Below are 21,748 nucleotides of genomic sequence, written 5' to 3'. Positions count from 1 at the left end.
GTTATTTATTGAGAGGGGAATTGAATACAGAACACTGGTGACACCACAATCTGCAGCACTTTATACTTTGGAAGCATAGAAAATAGGAGCAGGAGCCATTTGGCCATTCGGGTCTGCCCTACCACTTGATATGATCATGGCTATCATCCATCTTTGATAGCCTGTTCCTGTTTTGTCCCCATTTCCACAAAATCCCTACAGTGTGTAAACAGGCCATTCGGCCCAACATGTCCCCACAAACTCTCTGAAGAGCATCCCATCCTATCCGTGCACCTTCCATGGCTAATGCATGTAGCCTACACATTCTTGGACACTATGTGCAACTTAGCAGGCCGATCCACCTAACCTGCACATCTTTGGACTGTGGGAGGAGACCGGAGCACCCGGACGAAATCCACACAGGCACAGGGAGTGTGTGCAAACTCAACACAAAAGTCAGCTGAGGCTGGAATTGAACCCAGGTCCCTGGAGCTGTGAGGCAGCACTGCTAACCACTGAGCTACTGTACCACCTCATTTTCTTTGCTATCTCCAACTCCTTGGTCATACAAAACTCATAATCATCAGCCACTTCAGCTGCTAACCTTGCTGTTTTAACTCTCTTGCTCTTTCACACGAGTTTGCACTACTTCAGGCAGCGAATGTTTGAATTCCTCCAAAATAATTACCTCTCTAAAGGGTATCATAGGTTTGCTCGATTTTTAAAGCTCTTCTCTATCTATCGAAATTATTCTGTTTGATCCTTTCAAACTCAATATAGGTTTGACCAGGGACCCTTCTTAGATTCCTGAAACATTGTTTATAGGCTTCTGGTACAAGCTCATATGCACTTAAAATGGCTTTTTTCACCTCCTCATACACCCCAGATACCTCCTCGGATAGTGATGTGAATACTTCACTAGCCCTGCCTACAAGTTTTGTTTGGATCAACAAAACCCACATTGCCTCTGGCCGCTGCATTTGTTTAGCTACCTTTTCAAATGAAATGAAAAAGGCATCCACATCCTTCTCATCAAATTTAGGCAATGCTTGAACATACTTAGTGTTTCTCACGAGGCTTCTGGCTACCAGGGGCTTGCTCATTCTCATTCTCTTCCTCACTAGACTCACCTTCAGCTTTTTAAACTGACTTTCCTTTTTAAGTGTCAGTCTTTGAAGTTCAAAAGCTCTTCCTTTTTCTTTTTCTGCTCTGTCTGTTTCCTTCTGATCTGCTGCTCTTTCTTTTTCCCATTCTTCTGCTTTTAATCATAACTCAAACTGTTTAATTTCTGCTGCCCTTTCCTTATCTCTCACCTCTAACTCAAGCTGCTTCATTTGTAATTGAATTCTTGCCATCTCTATAGATTCTGATGCATTCTCCAGCAAGTTTCAATGCTGAGCTACTGCTGTAATTATCTCTCCTTTCCTCACAGAAGCAGATAGTTGCAATTCTAGTTTCTCTGCTAATTCCTGCAGCTTGGTCTTATTCACTTTTTTCAAAACATCCAAAGTTACTGCATCCACATCCAGAAATCTTTTGGCGACTGAAAAAGCCATTCCTATCCCAAGCTTTGCCTACCCAACCAAACCAACACCTGAAATAAAGACACTAGCACCTAGCACTCACTGTTTAAAATCCTGCAAAGAGCCCCCAGTCTGTTGTGGAGTAAGCCAGACCACTCAACATGCAGCCCATAACTTGGCAATTTGCTTTGGTAAGTTTACAGTGAAAATTACCCGGAATAAGGTAGCGAGGTTATCTCCTAGATTCTAAAACAGACAAAATTACACAATGAAACACAAAGAACAGAATTTTGTAAAAATCCTACAGAACTCAGTCTATCTTAACTAGACTTACGTATGCTGTTCCGATAAGCAAACTCCCTTTAAAAACCAGTATAAATGGAGCATGTGCTCACTGGTTGAAATTGAAGGACAGAAAGAGAGAGAGTTTCCACACAGCTCACTGTTCAAGACTGAAATGAACTGCTCAGCTAGAGAGCTGACCACTTCCCTTTTATTCTACAGGTCGCTTCTAAAACATGACCACTTTGGCTTCAAGTCTCATCTGTTTACATATAAACACAAGGCCTCTCAAAATCTTTTCATCTCTGCACCAAACCAGACTAAGTGGCACCAAGGGCAGTTTATTACCCCTCTGAAAAAACCAAGGACATAGTATGCTTGAGAAAAAGAACAGCTTTTAGAAATAAGAAACCAGCTTTGAGACACTCACATTTATCTAAATTAAACTCCATCTGCTACTCCTCAGCCCATTGGTCAATCTGATCAAGACCCCATTGTACTCTGAGGTAACCTTCTTTGCTGTCCAATACACATCCAATTTTGTGTCATCTGCAAACTTACTAACTATACCTCCGATGTTCACATCCAGATCATTTATATAAATGACGAAATGCAGTGGGCGCAGCACGGTACCTGTAGCACTCCACTGGTGATAGGTCTCCAGTCTGAAAAGCAACCCTCCACTACCACCCTCGGTCTTCTACCTTCAAGCCAGTTCTATATCCAACCAGCTATCCTGTATTTCATGAGATCTAACCTTGCTAACCAGTGTCCCATGGAAACTTTGTCGAACACCTTACTGAAGTCCATGTAGATCACGTCCCCTGCTCTGCCTTCATCAATCCTCTTTGTTACTTCTTCAAAAAACTCGATCAAATTCGTGAGACATGATTTCCCACACACAAAGCCATGTGACTGTCCCTAATCAGTCCTTGCCTTTCCATATATATGGAAATCCTATCCCTTTGGACTCCCTCCAACAACTTGCCCACCACCGACATCAGGCTCACCGGTCTATAGTTCCTTGGCTTGTCCCTACCACCTGTCTGAAACAGCAGCACCACGTTAGCAAACCTCCAGTCTTCTGGCCCCTCACCTGTGACAATCAATGCTACAAATATCTCAGCAAAGGGGCCAAACATTGACTTCTCTGGCTTCCCACAGAGGTTTAGGATAAACCTGATCAGGTCCTGGGGATTGATCCACTTTTGTGTGTTTTACGACATCCAGCACCACCTCCTCTGTAATATGGCCACTTTCCAAGATGTCACCATCTATTTCCCCACATTGTGTATCTTCCATGACCTTCTACAATGTAAACACTGATGCAAAATACTTGTTTAGTATCTCGTCTGTTTCCTGTGGCTCCACAAATAGGCTGCCTTGCTGATCTTTAAGGGGCCCTTTTCTCTCCCTAGTTACCCTTATGTCCTTAATATATTTATAAAATCACTTTGGATTCTCCTTAACCCTATTTGTCAAAGCTATCTCATATTCCTTTTTGCCCTACTGATTCCCACCTTAAGTATATTCTTATTGCCTTTATACTCTAAAGATTCACTCGATCTATCTTGTCTATATCTGACATATGCTTCCTTCTTTTTCTTAACCAAAACCTCAATTTCTCCAGTCATCCAGCATTCCCTAAACCTACCAGCTTTGCCTTTCACCTTAATAGGAATATACTTTGTCTGGACTTTCGTTATCTCATTTTTGAAGGCTTCCTATTTTCCAGCCATCTCTTTCCTGTGAACATCTGCCCCAACCAACGTTTGAAAGTTCTTGCCTAATACCATCAAAATTGGCCATTCGCCAATTTAGAACTTCAACTTTTAGATCTGATCTATCCTCTTCCATTATTATTTTAAAATTAATAGAATTATGGTCGCTGGCCCCAAAGTGCTCCCCCATTGACACCTCAATCACCTGCCCTGCCTTATTTCCCAAAAGTGGTCAAGTTTTGCACATTCTCTAGTAGGTACATATTGAGTCAGAAAATTTTCTTGTACACACTTAACAAATTCCTCTCCACCTAAACCCTTAACACTATGGCAATCCTAGTCTGTTTGGAAAGTTAAAATCCCTTACCATAACCACCCTATTATTCTTACAAATAACTGAGATCTCCTTACAAATTTGTTTCTCGATTTCTTGCTGACAATTGGAGGGTATATAATACAATCCCAATAAGTTGATCATCCTTTTCCTATTTCTCAGCTCTGCCCAAATAACTTCCTGAATATATTCCCAGGAATATCCTCCCTAAGTACAGTCGTAATGCTATCCCTTATCAAAAACACCACTCCCCCACTTCCCCTCCTCTCTTGCCACCCCTTTCTATCCTTCCGATAGTATTTTTATCCTGGAACATTAAGCTGCCAGTCCTGTCTATCCCTGAGTCACATCTCTGTACTTGCTACAATATCCCAGTGCCACGTACCTAACCATTCCCTGAGAACATCTGCCTTTGCTGTTAGGCTTCTTGCATTGAAATAAATGCAGTTTAATTTATCAGTCCTATCTTGTTCTCTGCTTTATTACTGCCTGTTTAACTCGCTCCTTTTCCCAACTAATTTAAATCCTCCCAAGCAGCTCCAGCAAATCTCCCTGCCAGTATATTAGTCCCCTTCCAATTTAGGTGCAATCCGTCCTTCTCATACAGGTAACTTCTACTCTAAAAGAGATTCCAATGATCCAAAAATGTGAATCCTTCTCCCATACACCAGCTCCTCAGCCATGCATTCATCTGCTCTATCCTCATATTCCTGCCCTCACTAGCTCGTAGCACCGGGAGTAGTAATGTCTGGTTTACCCTCGAGGACTTCCTTTTAAAATGTCTGCCTAACTTTCTGTAATCTCCCTTCAAAATCTCAACCTTTTCCCTTCCTATGCCATTGGTTCCAATGTGTACAATGACCTCCTGCTGGCCCCTCTCCCCCTTGAGAACATTCTGCACCCTCTTTGAGATATCTTTGATCCTGGCACCAGGGAGACAACACACCATTCTGACTTTTCACTGCCGGCCGTAGACTGTGCCTCAGACTAGAGAGTCCCCTATCACAATTAATCACTTGGAACCTGACGTACCCCATTACATTACAGCTATTCTTGGTACCAGAAACTTGGCTGCTCATGCTACATTCCCCCAAGAGTCCATCACCCTCTACATTTTCAAAAACAGTATATTTGTTTGAGATGAGGATAGCCACAGGAGACTCCTGCACTACCCGCCTTCCCCTCCTACCTTTCCTGGAGTTAACCCATCTACCTGACTGTATCTGCTGCTTTTCTCCCTTCCTATAGCTGCCATCCATCACACCCCCTAACTCCTGTAAGTTCCTTATTGCCTCTAACTGCTGCGCCAACCGATCTGATAGGATTCACAACCAAAGACACTTCCTGCAGACATAATCATGAGTAACATGGAAACTCTCCCCAAGCTTCCACATCTGACAGGAAAAGTACATCATTCTACTAATGACCATCTTTGCTCTTTCACAAGCTACAGACTCAGAAAATAGCCCCATCTTATTGCTCTAAAAATAAACTGCTCCAAGCTAACTGAATACATATGGCTTATATTTTTAAAATTTAATCAAGAGACAGACCTTAATAAAACATATAATCATGAAAAAACCCACTCTACTCACTATTGTAAATTTACAGAAAGGCTACACTTAAAAACTATGCACTTATCAGTTCCTGTGCTGAGAGCTCTCCCACACAGGTTCCTCCAAGGTCAGCTGTGAATTTCGCTGTATGTTAATTTTTCCTAGATGCACTCCGATGTCCAGACATATATGAACTCAAACAGCAAAGGCAGTAACTGTGCAGACAGCAGTATAGGTTTCTTTCTCTGACCCTGTCTTGACGAGTAAGATTCGTGGTACCCAGGCATTCACTGGTGCTGTATTTAAAGCCCAGTTGCACACAAATTGTCTTTCATACTGTGGTGCTCCACTCTTATTACCGAGGATACAGGCCAGAAAGGCAAATTAATGTGATGGAAATGTGTGCAGTGCTTCACCCTGCAATCTGGCTAAGTAGGCCATGACCACAGACCTGGCCAGTCTGTCCCGAGGTAGCGACCTGGGTCAGTGCTTGGGACAGAGTAAAATAGAAATGCACAGCAATACAGAAAGAAATTTAATGATCTTCTGTGCTCTGTCAGACCAAATGCCTCCATCTTCTCTCTGTAGTTTACACTTACTGAGCCACCCACACTCTAACTCGAGCTCTGACTATTGTGTGCATAAAATGGAGTCAATGGCTCTCAAACACTTTGTCCTTCCAAATTACTAACCCTTTCTGCTCTGTACATTTCTTAGTCACTCACTGAAGATGCTTTACTATGTCTCCTATTCCTGCATCAGCACCAACTACACTTGCTTCCTTTTCCAGTGTACTTCATCCCTCCCTTTGTCTCATTGCGGGAGATATTGTCCCATATGTGGGCCATAAGGTGGGGGTGCAGGGGGAGTGACTTAAAACTGCTCGTGCCATATGAGAAAATAATCCTTGGGCAGTCCATGGAAGAGTGCGTCCGCTCATGTGGGGACAGCGAGTCCTCAATGGGTGACTTATTCAGTCACCTTCGTTGTGCTTTGCTGCTCTCCCATTAGCACCAAGACCAAATCATTCTGAAGCTGCACAGCTTTTATCCTCTTTCCAAAACAAATTCCCTTTCTTCTGATATGAGAGTACTAGCTGCACGCAGGAACATCCATTAGGAAAAAGGCCAGTGTCAGAAACCTGCAGCTCAACCTCTGCATCTGGAGGAAGCTTTTGAACTGTCAGAGGATGCCCTGGTCAGGCTTTCCCCTATAGCTTCCACCTACTCAGAGTCTTTCTCCTCCAGGTGGATTCTATTAGATTATACGTGGCAGCTCAATCTGCTGAGTGCATCACTAACCTGGCTTCACAATCCAGATGAAGGAAAAAATGCCCTGGGGTCTATGATTCTCAGAGGACTGGAAACCAGGCAACTATTTGATATCAGGCAGATAATCTCATTAATGACCGCATGAAAGATTGAGCAACAGCAGGAAGCTTTGTCAGAGGCAGTTGGTAAACTGGATTGAAGCATGGAGGAGTCTCCCAGTGTTATCAGTCTGGTTAGGCATAGGTGGATAACACTGAGACTTTAAGCAATGAGCAGGACTTGTGCTAGGGATGGGCATTAGATTCCCTACAGGCCCCTTGGGCCAACAAGTCCACACTGACCCCCCGAAGAGTAACCCACCCAGTCCCAATTCCCTCTGACTAATGGTCCTAACACTATGGCCAATTCACCTGACCTGCACATCTTTGGACTGTGGGAGGAAACCGGAGCACCCAGAGGAAACCCACGCAGACACAGGGAGAACGTGCAAACCCCACACAGACAGTCGTCCGAGGCTGGAATTGAACCTGGGACCCTGGTGCTGTGAGGCCACAGTGCTAACCACTGAGCCACTGTGCCGCATCTTTGACATTAACAGCCACCTTGTGAGTGAGAGCAGCAAAACAGTGATGATTCCACACATCTCTGGAGGCAAATGTCCATTCTATATCAATCAAATTTCAAGGGGGCCCACTGCCATTCAAGGCCGCGACTTGTACAGAGTGAAGTTCACTTCTCCACCCTCCCTCTTGGTGCACTGGCCTGCTCAGAGAAGCTGCACAAAATGCCACCTCCCTCAGGTTAAAGGTTGTCCTACAGGATGCCAAAGCACTTCAGTGGCGTTTATCAGTGTACACGGACTCAGAAGTGTTGATGGTCAATCAATGATAAGAGTCAAAACAAGGTGCCTCAGGATTCTTCTCAACCCACTGTCTATCATGTGAGACTCAGTGCACATCATTCAGATACCAAACACTGACTGAACGTTTCAGAGCTCCCTGCCCCAATGTTTCTGCCCTGTCTCACTGTCTGCTGCCTGAACGTGAACTAACCTGTAGGTATGAAATGTACCATCAGAAAGATACCACATTTTGTGAACTAGAAAATGGCAAAAATAACCTGGTCCACATGTCCTTGCAATAAGCAGGAGATTCTCACCAGTTGTACGATGAAAGGAAATCCAAACCCTGACCATTCATTGTGGAAGCAGGTTTCAGGAGCGTTCTGTATAGCTTTTTAGGTTTGATGATGCATTGATCTTACATGCTTTCCCGGATGTCCCTTTCATCAATATCCTGCTCCTCATCATCCTCTTCATCCTTCAAAGATTGCTGTTGATCCAATATCCTTAGTATCCAGGACATCCACTCCCCTCTCTCGAGTCCAGGTGTGAAGGGTGCAAGACACCATAATGATATAGCACACTATCTCCAAACTGGAAGGCTGAGTCAGAGTAGTCCAGGCATCAAAAGCCTCATCCTACGGATGCCTATCATCTCTGGTGGATGTGCAGGCAACATTTTATCTCCATGTTTCCTGTGGTCGGATTGATTTATAAAGGTGTCATGGTCGCCTGACAGCCCTCTCTGTTGGCTCAAAGTCCTTGCGAGAAGGCAGGAACCTGTGAGGTCTATTATATGTACATTGGGGAGGTGGTATTGTCGTTGGGCTATTGGTCCAGAGAGCCAGGTCATGTTCTGGGGAACTGTGTTTGAATCCCACCGTGGCAGATGGTGGAATTTGAATTCAACAAAAATCTGGAATTAAGGGTCTAAATATGACCATGAATCCACTGCTGATTGTTGGAAAACCCCATCTGGCTCACTCCTGTCCTTCAGGGAAGGAAACTGCCATTATTACCTGGTCTGTCCGACATGTGACTCCAGACCTACAGCAATGTGGTTGACTCTTAACTGCACTCTGGGAAATTAGGGATGGGCAATAAATGCTGGTCTAGCCAGCAATGCCCTCATCCCATGAATGAATAAAAACAAAACTACATGGCAACTCTCAGAATATGAAGTACAGACATGCAAAATCTGGCACTGGGGGTAGTCACAAATAATTAAACATTGATGGGAGTAGACACCTTTCCTGTTGGTGAACTCTGCAGGTAGTGATGGAGTGAAGCTGAGAGAAGTGAGTGATGCTGGAGAATGTCACATCCTGAGCTGCTTGACTCCTCTTATCACAGAGGAAGGATATGAACAGCTGTGATGTGGACAAAGTGGCTTCAGTGACATCTCGGATGCATTTACGAGTTGAGGATTGGAAGGTGCACAGGTTCCCCCCAATGCTCCTTGCAAAAAGTCACTGGCATAAAGCTTCAGGACAGCTGTGACTTTGATGGCCATGAGATGGGATAGCACTCTGGTCTTTGAAAGTAAGATGAAACAGTTTAGTGACAAGGGCCTAGAACATCCTCAGACTGTGCCTTCATTGTGCTTCCAAGAGTGGTAGAAAATGACAATGGGGTCAATAGCTGCAGCGTCTTGTCATTCTTCTCCAACTCCTTATGTGATCATCACCTGCTGTTTCTCCTTCTAGAGGCTGGGAGACAGTCACTGGAAGTTGCTGTTCTTGCTGACAACATTGAAATTATTTTCTCCTGCTTCCTTGTCTTCACATTTGAATCATTACCACAAAGGTCTTCAGCCACAACAATGTTTATGTCAGACACATGAGTGGGGAATGCCAGAAAGAGAACATCCTTTCTTTTACTGTACTCCTGACCCCTAACATCAATCATGGTCATGGCCTTATGTTATGCCTGGGCAAAGTTGGCCATGGAGACTTCACAATGAGGTCAATACCATACTTTGATAAAGAGCTCTGAGGTTTGGGGCCATATCCTAATATGCATTACACAACCAAAGTGGGTGAACGGAATTGTGGTGACATGTCACTTTGGGATAGTATTCCACTTTACTGAATGTGGCCCCCTTGCACATCACAGACCATGCTCTTGCACTCTCGCAAATCAGTCTGTGAATGTGGCCATTCAAAAGCACTATTTCCCAGTGATAGCCAAGAAATGTGCTTCTGAAATGCCAAGTCCAGTGGATGCTTTTAAGTTAGCTTAACTCCTGACTGTCAATCCCTCGATCCCACTAATGAGTGCTCCTGTTTGACTTTCAGACATGGCCATTTGGTCGACATGTATGCAGCATGTTTCCATGAATGCTCTTGGCATGTGCTATAGTGTGACATTACTGAAGCATGGTGTTGCACAGTGACATGTCCATCCCCTTCACTGTTCAATGCTCCCATCTGTAACAAGCTATCTGCCTCACCTTCTGTACTAAAAAGCAAGCCACCAATGTGACACACTACAACTTGGCACCCTGAGGTCAAGTACTAAAAACAATGCAGATCACAGAGTCTAGCTGCCTCTCAGTTAGCACAAAGTGACAGAGTGCTAAAACAAAACTAAGAGCCACAACTTGCATCCTGTGTATGTACGTGCCCCTGTGCTCAAAGTGACCGAGGTGAAGCTTGCAAGCCTGAGGTAACCACCAGATAACTGTTCTGATTTACAGGGAATTTGTGGGAACCTGCATGTGCAATTTCTCAAAACTACATTTTATCAATAATGAAACCCCAGATGTCAGTGGTTAATATCACTTCCATGTCATGGTTTGTCATCAGAAAGTGCAAGATAGTTTTAATAAACATAAGAACATGAGCAGGCCTTTCAGTCCCTCAAGACTGTTCCACCATTCAGTGGTATCATGGCTGATCTGCGGCCTCATTCCATTTATGTGCTTTTGGCCCATATCCCTTAATATATTTATTTAACAAAAATATCTCTATCTCAAATTTAAAACTAACTACTGATCCAGCATCCACAGTCATTTGTTCCAAACCTTGAGCACCCTCTGTATAGAAGAGCTTCTTACCATCTCTCCTGAACAGTCTGGCCCTCATTCTCAGAATATGCCCCTAGTTCTAGAATCCCTAATCATGCAAATAGTTTATCTTCATCTACCCTGTCTTTTCCTGAAGATCTTGAAGATTTTGATCAGATCACCCCTTACCATCTGAATTCTTGAGAAAATGGGCATAATTTGTTTAATCTCTCCTCATACGTTTTGCTCCAGATGAATGATTAAATTCCTCCAATACAACAGTGAGTGTACCTCAACATTATTTCATTAGCTGTGTCGGCTTTGGGACGCACAGTGATTGTAAATTGAGGTCTTTCTTTTGATTAATTCAGGATCAGCACAAGTGACAAGAGCTTACTGAATCAAATGCCAAACAAATAATTCACAAATGTAAATTTTAAACTGTGTAGAGATATAGACAATAGACAATAGGTGCAGGAGTAGGCTATTCTGCCCTTCGAGCCAGCACCACCATTCAGTATGATCATGGCTGATATTAAGCAATCTTGTGTCACTTTGATTTGATGGAAAGTTTTAGTAACTGGGTCTCACAATTTTTCTCAAATATATGAGGGTGGAGTTTGCAGCTGGTTTATAAGAGCTGTGGTTAGACCAACTTCACTTTGTGTGAACGCTGGAAAGATGGATTTGGATTTGTACAGAACTGAACCGAGGAGGCTGGATGAGTTCATTAAACAAAACCTGGAGCCGAATGAATTTAACATTGAATTGAGAAATGCAATACACAGAATCTGTGAATTTTTAAAGAACCGATGTTTTATTAAATAACCTGGGATCAAAGTTATCAGAGCCGTCAAAGTAAGTTACTTTGTGTTTAACACTGTATGAGACTAGTGTTTACAGTAAATGACTACTTACAATACTCTGAGCTTTATAAATGTTTCAGAATGAAGCTGATTTTTATTATGGTTGTGAGATTTTCAATATTAACTTTCAACTTGTCTATGTTATCCTACCTTCTTTCCAAAGGACTGGAACCTGATGTGGGATAGAGTTCCAAGGGAAATGATGGAGTCCCCATGATTTCAATTTAAATGAATGGGATGAGATGGGATTGTCAATATTTCCTGTGAATTCTGTGCATTTAAATGGGGTAGGTGTGCCAGGCACTGACACAAATCACCTGGAAAATCAGACTAAAAGTGTTTTTCTCAGCCTAAAGCATCAGCTTGTTTTAAAGACTCTGCAGCTTCAATGTATATCTGCTGAAGGGAAGACTCACTTCAGGTCTGTTTCTCTTTAATCATTATTTTCAGTTGTTCTTCAGTCAAAAGTAAATTATTGTAAGGTGTTGTAAATCTGCTTCTGAAATCAAAAATAGATTGAATTCTTAAAGTGACTTTCAAAGCAGATGTTGGCAGTACAATATACAATATACCCAACAATCTGGGGAAAGAGTGGCACACCCCTCCTTTTGCTGCATTTCACCAATTCTGCCATCATGCACTCAATCTACAGTCAGTTAAAATGAAGAAAGAACATGGTGGGCACAATTTTGTCTTTGTAGCCAGAGAATAGCAGTTAGTTTTTTGGGTTTTGACCAAGGATCTCCCAAAATTGACATGGAGATAGTTCCTGTTAAGAGCAGCTAACAGACTGTTAAAGCTGAAGTCTGGATCAGTGGTGCTGGAAGAGCACAGCAGTTCAGGCAGCATCCGAGGTCAGGCAAAATCGACGTTTAGGGCAAAGGCCCTTCATCAGGAATAAAGGCAGAGAGCCTGAAGCGTGGAGAGATAAGCTAGAGGAGGGTGGGGGTGGGGAGAGAGTGGCATAGAGTACCTGGGAGTTGCAGTGAGAGAGAGACTCCCTGAGATTCTTGTAGAGAGAGGAGGAAAACTTCTTCAAGGCAGGCATCCTTGCAAGAGGATTCGCAGTAGGGTTAAAATCAACGAGGTAAAAACAATGACTGCAGATGCTGGAAACCAGAGCGGCCTAATCACACAATTTTCAGCTTGAGAGAAGCATCCAGCTGTAGGAACAGGGAAGTAACTAAAACAGCAAATCAGTATGATAGTGGCCTCCCAACAAATTCTTAACAATTTGATTTCTAGACTTTTTAATTCAAACAGGACTTCACAATGAGGATGTTAGTGTGCTGGGTGGGACAGGTTGGTTGGCGGGTGGTGTTGGTGGGGAAGGGGTGATGGGGAGATTGGTTGTGAGGGGAGAGTAGAGGTAGGATGTAGAGAGGGAGAGGACCCATAGTCCTGCATAGAGCAATGGGCCCGCTGTCAGTTGTTGGGCTCCCACTTCCAGGTAATTGAACTTTTCTCAGTCACATCAAGAAACTGGAAACTGCCAGGCAAGTCTCAGCCATCCCATAATACCCCTGTTAACAATCCCTCAAGGAGCCTAACTGACTATCTGCCTCATGGCAACATTGCTTGGAAAATCGCACACTGGCCATTTTGAAACTGCCTCTGACCCTGATCTTTGGACCGAAAGTTTAACCAAGTGTGTCTGTCATATTAATTCTCGTTCATCAGAAGGATGAGAAAACAAATCACAGCAAAGTGGTACTTAGTGACTTTAACCTTTTTCAAGTTTGCTGACATTGAAAAAAGGTCACCGTGCTATGGTCTAGTGTCTAGTTTTCGTTTTGTCATTTTATTTTTGTGCATAAACAGAGGTTTGTTTGACTGCTTCTGATTTGACATCAACCTTGCCAATAACTGTCCAAAATATTGCTCAGGGCAACAACACCACTCTGTCAACTACAGACTAAGGCGTTAAAATTACAGAGATTCATAAAATTGTATAGCATGGAAATGAACCCATGAGCCTAACTCATCCATTTCTTAACACATTCCTCACCATCCAAGCCCTTAATACTATAGCAGTCTCAGTCTATGTTTGAAAAGTTAATATCCCCTCCCATAACCACCCGATTATTCTTACAGAAAATGGAGAGCTCCTTACAAATTTGTTTCTCAATTTTCCACTGACTCTTGAGGTGTCTATAGTCTAATCCTAATAAGGTGATCATCCGTTTTTTATTTTTCAGTTCCACCCAAATAACTTCCCTGGACTTATTCCTAGGAATATTCTCCCTAAGTGCAGCATAATATTATCCCTAAGCAAAATCACCATTTCCCCTCCTCTCATGGTCCTCTTTCTGTCCTTCCTATAGCATCTATACTCTGGAACATTAAGGTGCCAGTCTGTCCATCCCTGAGCCAAGACTCTGTAATTACGAAGATATTCCAATCCCATGTTCCCAAACATGCCCCGAGTTCATCTGTCTTGCCTCTTAGGCCTCTTGGATTGAAATAAACGTAGTTACATTTATCAGTCCTACCTCATCCTCTGCTTTGTTCCTACCTGTCCTGACTGTTTGACTTGCCCCCTTTCCCAACTGTACCAGTCTCAGATTGATCTCTTTCCTCACTGTCTCCCTGGGTGTGTGTCCCCCTCCCTGGCTTTCAGCGGTACATTCGCCTGAGAGTCCATCGCCCCCATCCCCTACATTTTCCAAAGCAGCATACTTGTTTGAGATGAGGATAGCCACACAAGATTCCTGCATTACCTGTCTCCCTCTCCTACCCTGTCTGGATATAACCCATCTACCTGATTGTATCGTTGGTTTATCTCCCTTCCTGCAACTGCTACCCATCCCGTCCTCTAAATCCTGTAAATTCTGCAATGTCTCTAACTGCCACTCCAACCACTCCTTCTGGTGAACCGCATACACTTCCTGCAGACATAATCATCAGTAACATGGATGCTCTCCCTAATTGCCCACATCCGACACGAAGAGCATATCACTCTACAGACGGCCATCTTTGCACCTTTAATAATCTACACACCTAGAAAATAGCCCAGTCTTACTGCTTTAAACACGATGCCCCAGGCGAACTTAGCACATATGCTTTTCTTTTTCAAAAGTTTAATCAAGAGACAGATCTCAATACAAACACACAATCAAAAAAAAACCCACTCTACTCACTATTGTAGATTTACAAAACCAGTAAGGTTACAGTTAAAAACTAGCTACTTTGCTGCTCCCTTGCTGTAAGCTCTTCCATGCAGGTTTCTCCAAGGTCGGTTGTGAATTTCACTGTCTGTTCATTTTTTTTAGATGAACTCCAATGTGCAGGGATACTTAAAACCAAGCAGCAGAGGCAGTTAGTTGTGTAGGTTACGACTGGGTCAGACAGCTGTGCAGGCTTACTGCTCCATTTGACTCACTTCCCATGTGGTCACTGCCTTTGGCTCCCTTCCTCCTTTTTAAAGTGCTGTTATTTTGATCATTTTTTCCCCAAAGTTACAAAACAATGCAACAGCTTGTAATTACTGATCATAGAATTCAAGGAAATCAGCTCCAACACTGAAAATACCTCAAAGAAAGAGCAGCTCCTACAGTGACAATGTTTTCCTCCATCTTGCAACCTTGTAGTGCTGTGATGGCACCTTCACAAAAAGAGGACAAGAGGAGAAACACACCATGGAAATAGCAGCAAAAAGTATACCGATGTGAATGCTGTCCCTAACACAATGGTATAGATAGCCAGCAGTGCTTAGACAAATGTATTCAAAATTTTTGAATGGCCAAATTCACTGATCATTGAAATGTTCACAAATATTTTTTCTATCCTTTCTCGTCTGCAGGGAGGGTCTTCAGGCAAAGGAACGGCTTTAAGGAATGGTTCAGATGCAGATCTTGTTGTCTTCCTCAACTGTTTCCAGAGTTTTGAGGAGCAGAGAAACAAGAGGCAGGAAATTCTTGAAGGAATTCAACAAGTATTGACAGAGTGTGCACCAAGCTTTGCCAATAAGATTAGTGACATCAACATAACTCTTGTATCGAACAGCAACGTCCTACCAAAATCATTGAGCTTTGCTCTAAAACCGAAGAAGAAATACTCAGAGTGTGGAATTTGATATTTTGCCAGCCTTTGATGCACTGGGTAAGAATTTATGTTAGTGTAATTTTTAAGCTCCAGTATAATTTTAGTTCTTTCACAAACCTCTGCTAGTCAAGGAGATTGACTATTATTCACATTGTTTCATAACACGTCCTGTTTCTAGTTAAGGCGATGGAGCAATTAGCTTTTATATATTTATCTAGGTCCAAACATCTCAGTAGTGGCAATCATCCTTAAATTGCATTTTTTTTTAACAATATGATAGAGGACATGCACATGAAAAAGATATGAAAAAGTGATCAAAGACAGATCAGAATGTGGAATAATCAGATTGAACCGTGATCTTATTGAGCAGGGGAGCAAGCTCAAGAAGTCGAGTGCCGACTCTTAATTTTAATTTGTCTATTTGTATGACAGGCTTAGCTTATATTTGCAAACTGAACTGAGATGTTTGAAGTGGTGATCAAATCTGCATTTAATGTCTCTAGCTTAAAGGAGAACAGATTGTGAACCACATGTGTAGTGAGTTAAGTTGAGTAAATTGCAGCTTAATCGGGGAGGTGTGTTTAGACAGTGAGAAAGGAGGTAAATGCTTAGGTATTCAATCTCTAGCTTATATCTGACCACAAATGCCACAGTTTCTGTTGCTCATCAAATGTTTAATTTCCTACAGAAGGATCATCAAATGGAAATACAGCCCATCTCAGGCTAATAAAATTCGTAAGCGAAAATGGTGATCCATGTGGGGAATTTTCTGCATGTTTTACTGAGCTTCAGAGGAATTTTGTGAAGCAACGTAATGCAAAACTTAAAGACTTGATTCGCCTGCTAAAATATTGGTACAAAGAGGTGAGTGACTGGGGAACATGGCTTGAAGAATGTAGGGAGATTGTAGCGCCACATATAAAAAGATGGTGTTTCTATAGTTATATCATTGACAAATATGACTGATGAATTCGGGCTTCATCCTTATTAAAAACCTGTGAACACTTGCCTAGAATGCTTGTTTGCATAGAAGGGGATTGGCAGAATCTTTGAAGGAGTGCTCCTATGAGCGGTTTCTCTCAGAGCTCCTCCCGCCTCTGCTAAAGGTGCAATAAAAGATCTGGTTGCTGTCTGAAGCCATATAAAAGAAGTACCCATATTTTTAACAGTTGAACAATTTAACCTCCTCTTTCAAGAAACTGGCTTCAATCGAAGTTGCTGGAATGACTTTAGAGAAAGGGGAGATCCTTACACCTTCAGCTTAGGTTAAATACTTCTCAGAATCAGATCTTGATTCTCTAGTGTAGTCATGAAAAAAATTTCCTGATGCCATATTGTATGGAGGAGCTGTATTCAAATTGATTACAGATCAGGGGTGGAGGCCAGTCCTTTAATCTGCACATATTTGGGCAGCACAGTGGTTCAGTGGTTGGCACTGCTGCCTCACAGCACCAGGCACCCGGTTTTGATTCCAGCCTCAGGCGACTGTCTGTGCGGAGTCTGCACATTCTCCCTGTGTCTACATGTTTCCTCCGGGCGCTCTGGTTTCCTTCCACAGTCTAAAGATGTGCAGGTTAGGTGAATTGGCCATGCTAAATTGCCCATAGTGTTCAGGGATGTGTTAATTAGTTACGTGTAAATGTAGAATAGAGTAGATGAATGGGCTTGGGTGGGATACTCTTTGGAGCTAAATGTCCCGAAATCAGCTTCCTTACTTAAGAGTGCTCTTAAAGAATTGGAACAGTTCTAACTGGTTTCAGTTAAAAGATATTTTAAGCTTTTACCTGTTGCCACAGAGTTTGCCTGCTAAGTATGCGGTGGAGCTGCTGACTACGCCTGGGAGCAAGGCAACGGGACCGAGAGATTTGTCACTGCTGAAGGTTTTCGGACAGTCCTTGAGCTGATCTGCAACTATCAAAATCTGCATATTTATTGGACTGACCGTTACAATGTCAACAATCAAGACATTGTAAATTTTCTACGTAAGAAACTCTGTGGCAACAGGTAAAAGCTTAAAATATCTTTTAAGTGAAACCAGTTAGAACTGTTCCAATTCTTTAAGAGCACTCTCACGTAAGGAAGCTGATTTCGGGACATTTAGCGATCTAATTGACCACTAATACCTGTCTCTTGGCATCTTTGGGTGTCAAGTAAGAGACATGCATCTCTGGATAGAAAACAGAGGTAATGTTTTGTGATCCTTCTTCAGAACTTTACATCAGATTGGTACCATATTCAGGGCAGCATAGTGGCTCAGGGGTTAGCACTGCTAACTCACAGCATCAGGGTCCCAGGTTCAATTCCAGCCTCGGGTGACTATCTGTGTGGAGTTTGCACGTTCTCCCCACGTCTGTGTGGTTTTCCTCCGGGTGCTCTGGTTTCCTCCTGCAGGCCAGGTGAATTGGCCATGCTAAATTGCATTAGTCAGAGGGAAGTGGGTCTGGGTGGGTTACTCTTTGGAGGGCAAGTTTGGATGGGCTGAATGGCCTGTTTCCACGCTGTAGGGAATCTAATCATTATAGAGCTCTCCATAAACATCGTCACTTTTTTTAATCCCATTTTGATTAGTGTCCTGGAGACCATTGTTCAAACCCTCACATTATAGTAATGGTCAGTGTCTACTCCAACCCATGAACAACGTGGGATACTTAACATATTCAAATGTTATAAAAGTGTTAACCAATATAATTACCAACACAGTCAGATTAGAAAGATTATACCATCCATCTAGAAAGACCTTTCTCTGTTGTCTGTATTGAATCTTGTCTGGATCCAGTGAATGGGATTGAAAGCACATTACGGCCCAAATAAAGTCACTGATAAAGGTGAAGTAAAGGATCTGGACTCCGAATGCTTTGAATTCATCAATGGCTGGATTTAAAGCAATCTGGCATGAGATTTCGAAGCATTATACTGAGTGAGAAGAAATGTGCTAGTTTCCTCAGAAATGAAGGAAGGCAGAAGGAAGATAATGTTTTTTGAAGTGAACTGCTTGATGAATTTCTGTATCAGTCTTTTGCTTACCACATGAAACTTGCTTTGAGACAAGCAAATGCCTGAGTTCCTGCTGTGAGTTTAATTCCTCAATAAGATGCAAAAGTAAAAAGTCCTTGAAATACCTGCAGAGCTTAACAACGAAGCTTTGGCCAAGGATCGCAAATTCTGGTATCCATAACTCATGGGGCATCACTACTTCATCACAGATTGCTGAATTCTTTCCACACTAATAACAATAATCACCATTAAACTCAGTGTTACTTTGCTCAGAAACTCAGGTCTATGGTTTATAACAATTATTGGATGTGGTTTTATTTTGCAGACCAATAATCCTTGACCCGGCCGATCCAACTAATAACGTGGCGTCGTCTGATGGATGGTACGTGATGGACAAGGAGGCCAAGAAATGGCTCAGGTCTCGATGTGTCTCTGGAGTCCAAGCATGGAAGGTCCAGGTAAATAGTTTTAGGAGATGATTGACACGGGACACTGTTTCGTGTAGAAATTCTGGAGATTGAATTGTTAAATGACACAGTTCCTTCTCTTGACTTCAAGCCAGAAAGCATACCCTGGGTGTTCTACAGAGTCAGAAGGTGGGAAGTCGTGCTTCAAAAGAATCAGTGATGGATCTTTTGCTGTTAGTACTGTACATGACCAATTTATGGATGACACCTGATTGCAGTGCAAAGTCAATTTTGAGGGGCATGGTAGCAAATCACAGCAGGACTTTCACAGATTTGGCAAAGAAACAAGTCATTGACAATCAAAAAGCCATATTGATAAATGGCACAGTGGTTAGCACTGCTGCCTCACAGCGTCAGAGACCTTGGTTCAATTCCTGTCTCAGGTGACTCTCTGTGTGGAGTTTGCACATTCTTCCCGTGTCTGCATGGGTTTCCTCCAGGTGCTCCGGTTTCCTCCCACAGTCCAAAAATGTGCAGGTTAGGTGAATTGGCCATGCTAAATTGCCCGTAGTGTTAAGTGAAGGGGTAAGTGGGTGGGTTGCGGGACGGTGTGGATTTGTTGGGGCAAAGGGCCTGTTTCCACACTGTAAGTAATGTAATCTAAACATAAAACTGTACATTTTGACAGGGATAATAGGGATGTCACTTATCATTTTAAAAGTGAACACTAGGTGGGGTAGTGGAACACAGGTAGCGTGGATTGCAATTACATCAATCACCAGAGATGGCTCCACAGATTATTGATAGCAGCCAGGAAACAAACCAAGCACAAGGATTTATTCCTGGAGCCATGGAGTCAAAAAGTGGGCAACTTATTGTTGACCTTGAAATCTGAATGCAACCTGGTCATGATATTATAAAAAGGATCTAAAGGACACTGGAGTAGGTGAAGAAAATATTGAGAAGGATAGTGATAAAAATATGTTTGTACACATTTCAGGAAAGAATTGGTAAGAGAAAAAAGAGGGCTGAGGGGATTTTGCAGTAGCAATCATTAAAATAATGACAGGTTTTAACTGAGTGGATTCAAAGACAATGTTACCTCATTTGGGGAAGAGCTTAACTAGATGGGAAGGTGGAACTCCCTGCAATGGGGGTGGTTGAAGCAAATAGTATAGATACATTTGAAGGGAAGCTGGTGAGGCATTGGATAGAGGAGGGAATAAATGATAGATTCCGATTTGTTAAAAATAGAGCAGACTTGAGAAAGTGCAAAGAATCTGTTGAGATTCTGACTAACCATATATTTTGAGTGTGGGATATCAAGTAAATACTAGATCAGACTTAGTGAAATGGGGGTGAACAAAATTCTGTCTTTACTGACCATAAAATGCTTGACAAAAATGTTATATTTATTATCACAATAAGAATCAGGAGGGATGGGGAGTAAAATTGAAAAATATACTTATTGCTGTATTTGTATTTAACAAACGAACACAGCCAACTGTCTTTCCAGCCCCAAAAACAATTTATTTTTTTAACTGTTTTAGCCAATGGCACAGTTTGAGATCACTGTGATTAGCCTGAATGGTTCCTCATTACCCCTGATGGCCAACATTGACAGCAACATTTTAATGATCAAGAATCAAATCCAGCAAAACTGGAACATTCCAGTTCACCAACAACGCCTGATGTTCAATGAAACTATTCTGAATGGTGGCAAAACCTTATTGGATTCTGGAATATTCTTTGATGCAAAGCTCCACCTACTTGTGACAAACTCAATGGAGATATTTGTAAGGCATCCAAATGGATGTAACTTGGAAATTAATGTATCCCCGACTGACAAGGTTTTGAGCCTAAAGAATAAGATCCAAAATCTGGAGCGCATTTCTCCAAGCCAATATTACCTGACCTTTCAGTCACGAACACTAGAAGATAGCCACACGCTGGAATACTACGGCATTGATCAACATTGTACCATTGACATCAACTTGCGTCTCCGTGGGGGCAAGCATCTTGAAAGTCAACTGCAATATTAAAACACTTAAAACACATTTTCATGATATATCTTATCAACTGGATTTATTTGGAACATGTTGTAAATATAAATACTACATATTAATCCTTTTCACTGATTTATATGTATCTGAAAATACCAAACTTTAACTGAAATTTATGTTGAGAATGAGATGAAACTTCAAGTAATGTTTAAAGTGGGATGACCCTGTGCATTTTGAAATATATATTCAACTTTTAATCACTGCAGGGAATGATACATTGACTGGAAAATTTTCTTATTTGAATGTGATTTCTTCCACTGCTCCTCCAGATTAGTTAATGTGACCAATCACTGCCTGAGGTTTTTTGGGGTCAGCCTCTAGTTTGGAAATAATTTGCTCCTCCTGTCTGTTCTGCATTGCACATTGGAGCTGGCAACAAGTGGCCTTTCTCTCAAAATTAATGAAATAACACACATTTGCATATTTTTATTGCACAGATTCTGTTGCCAACTGCAGCAGTGAATTAATAAGTTCTTTTTAATTACAGTAGTTTATTAGAATGATTTTGTACCTTTATAGATTATGTATTTACTTACTGTTTGGAATGTTTTACATTTGTTTACATATTAAAGTAAGGTAGGAATGTTATTTGCTGAGTACGTATTATGTATTACAATAGTCAATTGTATCATAGAATTTATACAATTGAAGCAAAGCCATTCAGACCATCATTTTGAATCTGGAAATTTGAAGAACTATCTAAATCCTTTTTCAAAAAATAATCACTCTGTTTTTTGGAGGTTACTATTGAATCTACTGTGCAAAATCACAATAGACTGAATATGTAATATTGCTAAATAAAGGTCTTTGACAATAATGAGTTTGTTAATCAGTTCATTTACTCATTCAAATTGAGATTT

The 21,748-nt window shown here is 41.9% G+C and overlaps 1 pseudogene across 1 annotated transcript; it reads left to right on the top strand.

Annotated features, from left to right (window-relative positions):
• Positions 1–11,104: 11,104 nt before the first annotated feature.
• Positions 11,105–21,547, top strand: LOC148145367 (2'-5'-oligoadenylate synthase 1A-like; annotated as a pseudogene). Its single transcript, XR_015761229.1, has 6 exons — positions 11,105–11,372; positions 15,183–15,481; positions 16,113–16,319; positions 17,236–17,428; positions 18,744–18,876; positions 20,376–21,547. The product of XR_015761229.1 is annotated as a 2'-5'-oligoadenylate synthase 1A-like (transcript).
• Positions 21,548–21,748: the final 201 nt, after the last annotated feature.

The sequence above is a fragment of the Chiloscyllium plagiosum genome, unplaced genomic scaffold (genome assembly GCF_037043375.1).
Source record: "Chiloscyllium plagiosum isolate Xiang-an unplaced genomic scaffold, Cpla_swu_hap1 HiC_scaffold_24, whole genome shotgun sequence".
Taxonomy (NCBI): domain Eukaryota; kingdom Metazoa; phylum Chordata; class Chondrichthyes; order Orectolobiformes; family Hemiscylliidae; genus Chiloscyllium; species Chiloscyllium plagiosum.
Note: the sequence above shows the minus strand (reverse complement) of the source record. Positions and strands in the feature narration are given on the sequence as shown.